We start from the raw sequence: 10,239 nt of genomic DNA, 5'->3' as shown, positions 1-10,239 counted from the left end.
AACACAACAACACCCCCCTCCCCCCCTTAACCTTACTTTTTAGGACACTACGGGCAATTTAGCATGGCCAATCCACCTAACCCGCACATCTTTGGACTGTGGGAGGAAACCGGAGCACCCGGAGGAAACCCACGCACACACGGGGAGGACGTGCAGACTCCGCACAGACAGTGACCCAGCCGGGAATCGAGCCTGGGACCTTGGAGCTGTGAAGCATTTATGCTAACCACCATGCTACTGTGCTGCCCATGTTTGCTTCTATCTCGTCCTGAACTGTCTGTCGGTGTAGGGTTTGTTCCCATGCTCTAGAAAGTTGTTTCAATACCCAAACTTCGTTGTGTGTGTGGTCTGCGGGCCGTAGTTTACACAAGCCTTTTGACCTGCATCTGTGGCATGCGAGACTAAGGTGCGGGACCATTTAGTGGTGTCCTCCTCATTTAGGTGTGCGCGGTTCAATTGTCTGTAGACTGCCATGAAATGAATCCATAGGTGACCAGCAAATGTGGTCGGATGATCTCCCTTCTTTTGCCTGCAGTGATTTAAACCCTCGACTGGATCTCCTTTGTTGTACCCGTTTTCATTTCCTGTAGGGTTCCTCCTGGTTGGGGTTCTGGCAAAGCTGATCTTACGGACTGGCTAAGGCTCATAACTATTAGCTTTACTTCCACCCTCTCGTCAAGGCCGCACATAACCTTTTGTTGGTGCACCTCCTCAAAGACGCTGTGCGAGTCTGTGGTGGGCTGGAATGGACTAATTTTCGTGCAAGCTTTTCTTAATTGGGTTATGGATAGTGGGGTGGCGTAAACAATATCAGGCTCATCCTGATCCGATGACTTGCGTTGTGTGGTAACCAGATTCATGGGGGTCGAATTGTGAGTGGAGGTGTGTGCTGCCTATGCAGTCGGTGGTGCGGTGCTTTTCTTTTGGGGTGTGGGGGGCTCGATTTTGATTTCCCGTGTCCTCTACACATCTCTGGGCACTTCCGTTTAACTCTTGCCAATTGGGAGCATCTTCCTAATCTAAATCCCGCTTCCAAGAGCTTCCAAGAGACCGCACTGGCCTTGGGGACTCTATTTTATAGTCCCCAGGGGTTTCGCGCCCTTCTGGGCGGACCCTGGACTTGGTCCAAATTAATTGGACCATGTCCCAATCGTTCGTATTGATTTTCTCCAATACCGGGGTTGTTCCCTGATCGTTGGGCGGGCCCGATGTGGCCGTTGGCCTGCCTTTATTTTAGCTCCCGCTGGCGCCGGGGAGTCTGTCCTGGTCTCGATTGTTTCAATATTTATTTTTGTCCCCGGAGATAGCTCATTAATATGCTAATGGCTATTGGTTTCAGTTCTGTCTGGGTTCTGCAAATCTTAATACACAGGAAACCTTGCACCTGCTTGTTTTCTCTAGTACTGTCCATTTTTCCCTGCACTCCTTGCGAGTGCCCATTTTGGAATCGGGACGTGGCCACCCCAGGTGACTACACTGTGGAGCACTCACTAAGCTGCTTTTAAATCTGCGCATTTGCTAGTTAGCTGGGCGACCTGTTGTTCTGTTTCCTCTCTTACCAGGACTGCGCGTGTGTATCTTGGTAGGCTTGATCATACTGGGTCTGGAAGCTACTAAGGTGAACTAGACTAGATTGATGTGCCATTTCTTTATCCTTAGTTGCTAACTGTTCCCGGAGTTGCTCAATTATCTTCTCACTTTCGTTACTGTTTCCCTCGTTCTTTTCTTCCTTCTCAATTAACTACCTACGGAGCATCTTCACGACCTCCTCTGTGCCTCGCAACTGTGCCAAACAGGACACTATTGCCATTGGCTTTCTGACTTTCCCTAATGTGGTGAACTACTTTTATTTTAGTTCCACTGTTATATATTCTCTGTTACTGTTTGTTCCATTGTTACTCACTGCGTTATATATTGTTGTTCTTCTGTGGCTCTGCCCCACTGGGTGTTGTATATAGTTGACTGATCTGCAGCCCTGTCTCCAGTCTGGGTTCAGCAGCAGACAGGCTACATCCTAGAGTATTAAAACCATTACTTTGTTTTCTACAACTTGCCTCGTGTGTAATTGATGGTGCATCAATTTAATACTCTCCTGTCTGCTGCTGAACAGTGGAACTACAATAACAGTGGTTCACCACACCTACATTTTTCTTGTGGACCTCGCTTAGGTTCTCCCACCAAGTTTGTCCTATCTTTCCTGGACCTGACTCACCATTAGTGCAAAAATTCGACCAAAGGGGCCATCCTTTCCCCTTTAAGTATTTCCTTAACTCTTCCTCCCATATGGGGCATTGCTCTGCTCTGTTGGTCGCTGCGACCTCAGGTTCCTGTGGATTCATCAACTTTCCATTGCTTTAGTGGCCATTACTTCTCTTATCTCTTTCTCTACTTTTAATTTGGGACAGGGGAATAAGGCGGTGATTTGAACAGCGGGTATGGCTTAAGCTATTTTCCGGCTCACAATCCCTCAATAGTTGGACACAATTCTAATGAGTTTACCTTACTCTTCCTGTTAGGTACACATGCGGGTTAGTACGCACTTACGAAATTTGGTTATTTGATCGATCTGGGACTCGCACTTGTGGTTCTTTCTCTTTCTTGCAATTGGATTCAAAGTTTGTGGGTTCTCCCGGAGTGACAAAGGCACTTCTAATCGAGTCCCGGACCCTGGCGCTGTGAAACAACAAGCTAACCACTGTGCTACCGCGCCGCCCATAAAAGGTGATGCTTTGCGGGGCTCGTCCAGGATTTGAACATGGGACTTATAGGAATGGAAACCCTAAGAGAGAATCATACCACCAGACCAATGAGCCTTCCCTTATCTCAACTGACTTCAATGTTAACACAAACTCTGATACCCACCCAATACTGTCTTCCCAATTACTTTAAAGTTTGTGTCGCAGGCTGTGATAAGACATTCCAAACTTTTGGATGACTTGAGAAACTTAGCTTCTCATCAGCTGATCCCTTCTCAGAGTTGTCTGTGTTCCCCGTGGACATTATCCTATTCCAGTTCCGGGTTTCTAGAACCAACTGCCTTTAATCCCCTGGAGCTTGCTTTCTTGCATATTACTGCTTTTAGCAGAGCCATGAGACTTGCCTTCTCGCTCTTTCCCTGTCTCCAACTGCTGTTAGCAGAGCTGTGGCCGATGTTTCCTCTTCGGCCGTCTATCTTCACTAACTGCCCTGGCTTCCAATTAAAACTCAAGAGCAAAGGATTTTTTTCCCCTTTGCAAGGGCCTCTCGTTGCCAAGCAAATATAATTACACTTCACGCCATAGCTCCCTCTATCACAGTTGAAACGTATCCGAACTCCATACACACAAACCTGTTTGTCCAGCATGAATCTAACTATCGGTCCATTTCAGGTACAGAAATATTAAGCTCCCAAGGGGGAGTCTTTGCAAGAGTGGCTGGCGAAGGTTTACACAAAAATAGCAAGGACTCAGGGAATCAAGGACAAAAACAAAAGACAAAACAGGGAATATGAAAAGTGATAGTCAGAGAAACCAAGGACCAGATTCAAAGAGCCACAGTGAACAAAAGAGAGCGGAACAACTAATATTAAAATAGCAAGTCTAGGGTAGTCTAGTCTAAAGGCTTTGTGCCTCAATACGAGAAGCATTCGCAATAATCTGGATGAATTAATTGCGCAAATAGATGAAAATGGGTGAGATATAGTTGAGATTACAGAGACATGGCTGCAGAGTGACCAGGGTTGGGAACTGAGCATCCAGGGATATTAAGAATTTAGGAAGTATTTAGGAAGGACAGCCAAAAAGGAAAAGGCGGCGGAGTGGCAGTGATGGTTAAAGAGGAAATTAACACAATAGTGAGGAAGGATATTAGCTCCGACAGTGTGGAATCTGGATGGATAGAGTTGAGAAATACCAAGGGGCAAAGAATATTAGTGGGGGTTGTGTATAGACTCCCAAACTGCAGTGGTAATGTTGAGAATGGCATTAAACAGGAAGTTAGAGACGCATGCGGTAAGGAACAATTGTAATTATGGGTGATTTTAATCTGCGTATAAATTGGTAAAACCAAATTAGTCACAATGCTGCAGGGGAGGAATTTGCAGAGGAGGAATTCCCGGAGCGCATACAGAATGGTTTTCTGGATCAATACTTTGAGGAACCAACTGGAGAACAGGCCATCCTAGACTGGTTACTGTGCAATGAGAAGGGAATCATTAGCAATCTCCTCAGCGCCGTGAGGCAGTAGTGCTCATCACTATGCCACCTGAAAAGAGAGAATTTCAGACTGGTTAGTCTAAATTGGTCGGGAAAATGCTAGTCTATTATTAAGGATGTGGTAGGGCAGCACGGTAAAGAATGAGATGGGATCTCCTTGAAACGTATAAAATTGTGACAAGACTGGATAGACTGGATACAGGGATAATGTTTCCTCTGGCTGGGGGGATCTCGAACAAGGGTTCACAGTCTCAGGAGATAGGGTAGGCCATTTAGGACAGAGATGAGGAGAAACCTCTTCACTCTGAGCGTGGTGAACCTGTAGAATTCTCTACCACAGAAGTCTGTGGAGGCCAAGTCACTAAATGTATTTAATCATAGAATCCCTACAGTGCAGAAGGAGGCCATTTGGCCCATCGTGTCTGCACCGACCCTTCAAAAGACCACCCTACCTAGGCCCAATCCCCCACCCTATGGCAGCGACCCCACCCTTGGGGGCAGCTTAGCGTGGCCAATCCACCTAACCTGCACATCTTTGGACTGTGGAAGAAAACCAAAACACCCGGAAGAAACCCACGCAGGCACGGGGAGAAATTGCAAACTCCCCACGGGGAGAAAGTGCAAACTCCACACAGACCGCCCCCCAAGTCAGAATTGAACCCCGTCCCTGGTGAGGCAGCAGTGCTAACCACTGTGCCACCATGCCGCCTATTTAAGAAAGAAACAGATCAATGTGGCGTCAATGGCTATGGGGAGAAAGTGGGAGTATCGCATTGAGATAGAGGATCAGTCGTGATCATATTGAATGGCAGAGCACGCTCGAGGCTGAATGGCCTGCTCCTATTTTCTGTTTCTATCTTCCCCCTGAACACTGGCAACCTTCAGTCCTTTAACAGAATAATTTATATTCATGTGGCAACTTAACAATGTAAAACATCCCACTTCATGGGAGCATTGTCAAACAAAATCTAAAACTGAACTGCAGAAGATGACCAGAAGACTTGGGCGATAAGTTCTAAGGAGCTTCTCGAGTTCCTGATCCTGGATTAAACTCCATTTGCCATCTCGCCGCCTAAGTCTGTAAGGGAGGAAGCAAGCTTTTGAAATGAAATGAAATGAAAATCGCTTATTGTCAAAAGTAGGCTTCAAATTGCGCGGGTTCAATTCCCGTACCAGCCTCCCCGAACAGGCGCCGGAATGTGGCGACGAGGGGCTTTTCACAGTAACTTCATTTGAAGCCTACTTGTGACAATAAGCGATTTTCATTTCATTTCATTTCAAAAGCCTGCTTCCTCCCTTACAGGTCCCACCTGTATTAACCCCCGACTCTAAACTAAACTAACCCCCTTCTGTTGACGATTAATTTTCTGCAAAGAAGTTGACAAACAGTTGCCACCTCCGGGTGAACCCTAACATTGACCCTCTCAAGGCGAACTTGATTTTCTCCATAGAAAGCTAGCCATGTCCGATAGCCAGGTCTCCGACTTCGGGGGCTTTGAGTCCCTCCAAGCTAATAGTATCCGTCTCCGGGCTACCAGGGAAACAAAGACCAGAACGTCTGCCTCTTTCTCCTCCTGGATCTTCCGACACCCCAAAAATCGCCATCTCTGGACTTGGGTGCCACCCTTGTTTTTAACACCGTGGACATGACCCCTGCCAAAATCCCCTAAACTACAGACATGCCCAGAACATGTGGACATGGTTCGCTGGTCCAATTTTTAACCTTGCTTGGAGATGTTATAGCGAGTTCATTTGTAAATGGGCTTCCCTCATTCAAGTAGAAATTTTTTAAAATTATTGTTTGTGATCCTAATGAACAAATATTAAAGTACTTTGTTGTAAACTGCTTTGGGACACCCTGAGATCATGAGAGCTTGGGCCTGAATGCTTGTCTTTTCTTTTCCTAATATAGTTATAAACGTTTTCTGAATATTCGGCCCTATCAAGTAAAGGAAAACCACAAAGGGCAGTATCAGTTTGGGGAAAAGAAAGTGTCTCAGGGAGCATAACTGTTTATTAATGATGTGAAAGTGTGGACAAAAAAAAACATTAGAAAGAGGAACAAAATTGGGAATAAGTGGGTGGGGGGGGAGGTTCTGATGGGTAACTGTTTCAAACCGTCAGGCTCAGTGTACAACAGCAGTGAAGATGGTAAACCAGAGACACGGAGGGACACAATTTCCATTGTGCTGATGTTGAATTTGTAAGCAGCCCTAATATGGCCCCACGTCTGAAATGAAGAAACTGAAAATCGCTTATTGTCACGAGTAGGCGTCTGTGAAAAGCCCCTAGTCGCCACATTCCAGCGCCTGTTCGGGGAGGCTGTTACGGGAATCGAACCGTGCTGCTGGCTTGCTTGGTCTGCTTTCAAAGCCAGCGATTTAGCCCTGTGCTAAACAGCCCCTGTGATTGGTGTTTGGTTCTGGTCACCGAACTAAAGCTTAGAAAGTTTAGCTCCAAAAAGCTACAGAGGAGGGCATGGGAACGGTTAATACTGATTGGGAAGCTTAACTATGAGAGGGACACACACACATACATGGAAATGGGGCCATACACACCAGAGAAAGGTTCAAGGAGAGCCCGTTGCAAGCTTCTAGAAAGCATGATTTTAAAACAAATCCTTTTCCAACCCCTCTGCATACTCCATTCCACTCATTGAATACTTTGTGACCAGTGAGTACTGCTCAGTGTTCAGTTTCCAACTGCAATACCAATCTCAATCCTTGTGCAAATTAATGCCATCTTAACTCTTCACATTATTTCAGAAATTGGCACATTTCCATTTTATCACCTAGATTATTGAGTTGGACTTGAAACAAATGGACCGCACTCAATACCTCCCTCCAACTAATGTAAACCTGGAACATGAGGAAATTCATAGCAAATTGCCTTTCTTTTAGCTCATTTGAATTTCTCGAAGGGCGTTGACCAGAAACATTAACTCTGTTTCTTTCTTCTCGAACAATTGGGCATCTACAGGACTCGCCCAGTAATTTAAAAGATTCCCTGCTGCATTAATCCAGTTTTGCACTACTACCCCTAAGTGTTTGTTGACCACCCCTCTGTAGCACTACTGAATCTTGAACTGTCGAGCTCTGACTCTTGGGTGTCCAGATTCGAGACAATACAACCTAGAGCAGGTTGGAGCAGCAGTGGGATGCACTTAGGAGCATGCAGGTGGCAGAAAGCGTCACAGATAGCAGTTATATAAATGTGGTCACACCCAAGGTGCAGGCAGAGAGATAGGTGACAACCAGAAGGGGCAGGCAGTCAGTGCAGGAATCCCCTGTGGTTGTCCCCCTCTCAAACAGGTATACCCCTTTGGATACTGTCGGGAGGGGGGGGGGGGATATCAGGGGAAAACAGCAGCAGCCAGAGCAGTGGCACCACGGCTGGCTCTGATGTTCAGCAGGGAGGGTCAAAGTGCAGAAGGGCAGTAGTCATAGGGGACTCTATAGTCAGGGGCACAGATAGGCGCTTCTGTGGACGTGAAAAAGACTCCAGGATGGTATGTTGCCTCCCTGGTGCCAGGGTCCAGGATGTCTCAGAATGGGTAGTGGGTATCCTGGAGGAAGAGGGCAAACAGGCAGAGGTCGTGGTGCATATTGGTACTAACGACATAGGCAGGAAGGGGGATGAGGTCCTGCAGCAGGAGTTCAGGGAGCTAGGCAGAAAGTTAAAAGACAGGACCTTAAGGGTTGTAATCTCGGGATTACTCCCTGTGCCACGTGGCAGTGAGGCTAGAAATAGGAAGATTGAGCAGCTAAACACGTGGCTAAACAGCTGGTGTAGGAGGGAGGGTTTCAGTTATCTGGACCACTGGGAGCTCTTCCGGGGCAGGTGTGACCTGTATAAGAAGGACGGGTTGCATCGAAACTGGAGAGGAATAAATATCCTGGCCGTGAGGTTTGCTCGTGTCACACAGGAGGGTTTAAACTAGTGTGCCAGGGGGCTGGGTACCAGAGCAATAGGTCAAAAGGTGAAAGCATTGAGGGAGAACTAGTTAATAGGACCAGTATGGCTCTGAGGAAGAGCAGACAGGGAGATGTTGCTGAAAACAGCGGGTCTGGTGGCCTGAAGTGCATATGTTTTAATGCAAGAAGTATAACAGGTAAGGCAGATGAACTTAGAGCTTGGATTAGTACTTGGAACTATGATGTTGTTGCCATTACAGAGACCTGGTTGAGGGAAGGAGAGGATTGGCAGCTAAACATTCCAGGATTTAGATGTTTCAGGCTGGATAGAGGGGTATGTAAAAGGGGTGGAGGAGTTGCGTTACTGGTTAGGGAGAATATCACAGCTGTACTACGGGAGGACACCTCAGAGGGCAGTGAGGCTATATGGGTAAAGATCAGGAATAAGAAGGGTACAGTCACAATGTTGGGGGTTTATTACAGGCCTCCCAACAGCCAGCGGGAAATAGAGGAGCAGATAGGTAGACAGGTTTTGGAAAGGAGTAAAAGCAACAGGGTTGTTGTGATGGGAGACTTTAACTTCCCCAATATTGACTGGGACTCACTTAGTGCTAGGGGCTTGGACGGGGCAGAGTTTTTAAGGAGCATCCAGGAGGGCTTCTTAAAATAATATGTAGATAGTCCAACTAGGGAAGGGGCTGTACTGGAGCTGGTATTGAGGAATGAGCCCGACCAGGTGGTAGAAGTTTCAGTAGGGGAGCATTTCGGGAACAGTGACCACAATTCAGTAAGTTTTAAAGTGCTGGTGGACAAGGATAAGAGTGGCCTTAGGGTGAATGTGCTACATTGGGGGAAGGCTAATTATAACAATATTAGGCAGGAACTGAAGAACCGAGATTGGGGGCGGATGTTTGAGGGTAAATCAACATCTGACAATTGGGAGGCTTTCAAATGTCAGTTGAAAGGAATTCAGGACTGGCATGTTCCTGTGAGGAAGAAGGATAAATATGGCACATTTCGCGATCCTTGGATAACGAGAGATATTGTAGGCCTCGTCAAAAAGAAAAAGGAGGCATTTGTCAGGGCTAGAAGGCTGGGAACTGACGAAGCCTGTGTGGAATATAAGGAAAGTAGGAAGGAACTTAAGCAAGGAGTCAGGAGGGCTAAAAGGGGCCACAAAATGTCATTGGCAAATATGGTTAAGGAAAACCCCAAGGCTTTTTACACGTACATAAAAAGCAAGAGGGTAGCCAGGGTAAGGGTTGGCCCACTGAAGGACAGGGGCGGGAATCTATGTATGCAGCCAGAGGAAATGGGTGAGGTACTAAATTAATACTTTGCATCAATATTCACCAAAGGGAAGGAATTGGTGCATGTTGAATCTGGAAAAGGGTGTGTCTGGGTCACATTGAGATCCAAAAAGACGAGGTGTTGGCCGTCTTGAAAAATATTAAGGTAGATAAGCCCCCAGGGCCTGATGGGATCTACCCCAGAATACTGAAGGAGGCAAGAGAGGAAATTGCTGAGGCCTTGACAGAAATCTTTGGATCCTCACTGTCTTCAGCTGATGTCCCGGAGGACTGGAGAATAGCCAATGTTGTTCCTTTGTTTAAGAAGGGTAAGCTGGGGCTGCACGGTGGCCTAGTGGTTAGCACAGCTGCCTCACGGCGCTGAAGTCCCAGGTTCGATCCCGGCTCTGGGTCATTGTCCGTGTGGAGTTTGCACATTCTCCCCGTGTCTGCATGGGTTTCGCCCCCAAAACCCAAAAATGTGGATTGACCACACTAAATTGCCCCTTAATTGGAAAAAATAATTGGGTAATCTAAATTTTTTTAAAAAAGGGTAAGTAAGGATAATCCAGGGAACTACAGGCCGGTGAGCCTTATGTCAGTGGTAGGGAAATTACTGGAGAAAATTTTTCGAGACAGGATCTATTCCCATTTGGAAGCATGTGGTCGTATTAGCGAGAGGCAGCACGGTTTTGTGAAGGGAAGGTCGTGTCTCACTAACTTGATAGAGTTTTTCGAGGAGGTCACAAAGATGATTGATGCAAGTAGGGCAGTGGATGTTGTCTATATGGACTTCAGTAAGGACTTTGACAAGGTCCCTCATTTTTTAAAATTTATTTTTTT

This window comes from Scyliorhinus canicula, chromosome 5 (genome assembly GCF_902713615.1).
Source record: "Scyliorhinus canicula chromosome 5, sScyCan1.1, whole genome shotgun sequence".
Taxonomy (NCBI): Eukaryota; Metazoa; Chordata; class Chondrichthyes; order Carcharhiniformes; family Scyliorhinidae; genus Scyliorhinus; species Scyliorhinus canicula.
The sequence above is the reverse complement of the archived record's forward strand: the minus strand, read 5'-3'. Positions refer to the sequence as shown.